At 39.7% G+C, this 3,068-nt stretch overlaps 1 long non-coding RNA gene across 1 annotated transcript; it reads left to right on the plus strand.

The window, feature by feature from the left end:
- The first annotated feature begins 145 nt into the window (after positions 1-145).
- On the plus strand, positions 146-3,046 carry LOC123175976 (uncharacterized). Its single transcript, XR_006488264.1, has 3 exons — positions 146-703; positions 1,341-1,423; positions 2,295-3,046. It is a non-coding gene; the product is annotated as an uncharacterized lncRNA (long non-coding RNA).
- Positions 3,047-3,068: the final 22 nt, after the last annotated feature.

A 3,068-nucleotide genomic window follows, 5' to 3' on the forward strand; every position in this document is an offset into this window, starting at 1 on the left:
CCCCTGCTTACTGTCCGTTAATTTATTGGATTGGTGGAGTGTAAGAGAACTTATAGAGTGTGTCGAATAGTAGAGCATGAATGGCCCCTCTGGATGGAGATTGCAGATTGTTGTGTGCACCAGGCTCTGTTTCGGTTTTGGTTGCAGATTGTTGCTCTCAAATTAATTTGGTTGTGCCACAATCTGTCTGATTTTGGTAGCATTGTCAGAATGGTTTATAGTGTCCTGGCTAATTTTTGAAGGCATCATTATGTTTCCTCGGTCAAACACTTCATCTGGATAAAAGAAGCAGAGAACATGTAACAGTTATTTACCAGGTTTTAAACGCTTTATCCATTGAATCACTAGGCCACGCCAAAACACTTAATTGTTTGATGTACCAATTTATTCTTCCTTTTTTTATGTCTGGACCAAGATAAATCATGTTTTCCCTGCTGTTTGCAAAAGTCACAGCATGGTTACTACCCCAATTGATCTGACCTGTATCTGTATGTTTCTCTTGCAGGCGTGCAAGCAGCCGGCATTCCGATAAGAATCAGTGGGGTTAACAAACATGGTTGGAAGTACATAAAGGCGTCGTTGGAAGATATCCCTGGAGCAGAGCCGCCATCCGTCACCGCTGCTTAGTCAGTTACCCAGCTAGATATTTAGCAGGCTGCAAAACTGGTCCCTGCGGAAGCTTAGTGCTGAAACTATTCAGAAGGTTGGCTGATCTGTCATCTCCACCATTTCATAATTATCCTCTGTCTCTGCAAGGGGTTAAACATGTGTGGTAATTAGTTACACCTGTCACTTGTGTTCTGCACTTGTTGAATAAAGGACTTCAATTTGTAGCACTTGTGTTAGCTTTGTTCCTGTGATATAAATGTTTTCAATTTGTAGTACTTGTGTTAGCCGAGCATCTAGTCCCTGAGGAGAAACGACATCCCCTGTTTGTGGGCGATTCACTTGGCTATATTTACAGCCAATCTCCTAGTTGTATTTATTTACTACTGTTGCTATGTCATCGTGATGACACATTCGTTCATGTTGCATTGCTATTGATTTTGTTCCAGGTTAATCATTACAGCCAATCAACTAGTTGCATAAAGAAAGTTCAGCAAGTTCTGTGGCTAGCAGTTATATTTTTCAATTTTTATTACAGCTAAGAGCGTAGCTTGGGTCCTTTTCGGATAAGAATTGGGAGGCTCCGATGTTATCACCATCCCATTTTTCGTTCTTCAGATATGTAGAATTATTCTTTGTTTGTTGGATGCTCGAGAGTAGGGGATATGGTTTTCTGGGAGAGGCATCTTTACTGAATTATGTGCTGAAAATGTTTTCTTTTATGTGTGTTTCAGTGCGAACACGGATCAGTTGCTGCTCTAAACCCAACAATTCGGAGGAGGAATGCACGAGAAGCGAGTCCCCCAGCGATGCCAAGGTTGGCCGTGTATTATTACTGTTCTTTGAGCTGTCTCTGTTTCAACCATACAATCCGTCTAGCATAAGGTGGATAAGGCAAATACTGGAGACACTGTCGTACATATTGGGCATGGTAGTGGACTGTCAGAACCTTACGGTCTTGCAAAATCTTTAGAATTAATATTCTGCTCCAGTCAGGTTCTATGTATATCCTCTTTTTTTCATGGGATATGTATATCCTGTAAGTCATGGTTTATCTCAGAGAAGAGGATTTCAAATTAGAAAGTTCTTCAAATTGTAGCAAGTTCTTACTACAATAGCAGCCGGCACTCGCTGATGTGAGATCCCTTAGTAGTGGAGCTATGATTTTAACCCTGTGGCTGTAAGTGGTGACTAATCAGGAGGAGTACCTGTCCTAGTCCTACTTCATTGTAGGACTTCATATGATTATTAGTTATTTTTTAACCAATGCTAGTCCTAGCATGTGTAGTCTGTATGGTGATGTTCTTTAGGTTGCAGCAAGCAAGGACATGATTAGAACATATTAGTATGACATTTGATCTTAACTTATTGATCCAAGCAATAAATCCATATATTTTGCAATAATATTTTTGTTTGATTTGCTCATATTATTTGCAATCTACAGTGGTAGTGGTACTTTGATTTCACTGCAATCTACGGTAGTACTTTTTTTTTCTTGTAAAGCTTCTTTGCCATGTATTTGATTGCTCTTCTGGATTCGTGGGAACTGAATCTCAAGTGCATGCTAGAGGCTAGAGCTACAGGAGGTTCAGTTACATGCTCTTTGGTTTTTTTCCGTCAATGCTATGTTATGGTAGTCCATCCTGTACGTTTCCAGGTTTTCTAACTATATGCAAAACTTCCTGTAGGCTCGGTGAGGGATGCTCCACCAGCATCCTGGTGCTTGGCGGTGGACGACAAGGACTTCCTCGCGCATGAGGTGTCTTCTAAGATCTACGGCGACAAGGTAATCTCACTCTCTTCAACCCTGGTTGTTTTGTGTGTGCGGTTGCTGCAGATGGTGGTCTGTGTGGATCTTGTTATAGTGAGAATGTTATGCTGGTGCTGGCTTGAAAGAAGGGCAGAAATGCTCAACAATCTATTTCCTGCAGCATTTAGCTATTTACATTATGAAATATGTGGACAGTAGGTATGTTTCCCATGTTATATGGTAATAACTATACATGTTATTGTTGAGTTTGCTGTGTGTTTATAGAATGACATGGTTGGCTAATTAAGCCCTGTCCGTGTATCTTTTAGAATTTGCTTCATTGGTAGCACATTCAGATATATTAATTAATTTTGTGCATGTTGGAGAATTTAGACGATGATAACAAACTGTAATCACGAATACTTGTATAGAAACTTGCACGACCATCTTGTTTAATTTTGTGATATTCCTCCATACTAGGAGCTAATCAGCTGCACTATTATTCAGCTTTCATTGGCAGATTTAATTTCACTGAAATCATGTTTTCTTTTCTATGCCCATGTTCAAGCCTGGTAGTATATTTTTTTCCAAATGGTCTGTTTACTTGATTTATCTGTTGTTTGATTTTGCTCCATCAGCTTTCCTGATGTCCTTCTACATATGTATGTTGGTTGTAATCTTCTTGAAGAATGCAAGTACTTGATATTCCATT

This window comes from Triticum aestivum, unplaced genomic scaffold, assembly GCF_018294505.1.
Source record: "Triticum aestivum cultivar Chinese Spring unplaced genomic scaffold, IWGSC CS RefSeq v2.1 scaffold109370, whole genome shotgun sequence".
In the NCBI taxonomy this organism is placed as follows: domain Eukaryota; kingdom Viridiplantae; phylum Streptophyta; class Magnoliopsida; order Poales; family Poaceae; genus Triticum; species Triticum aestivum.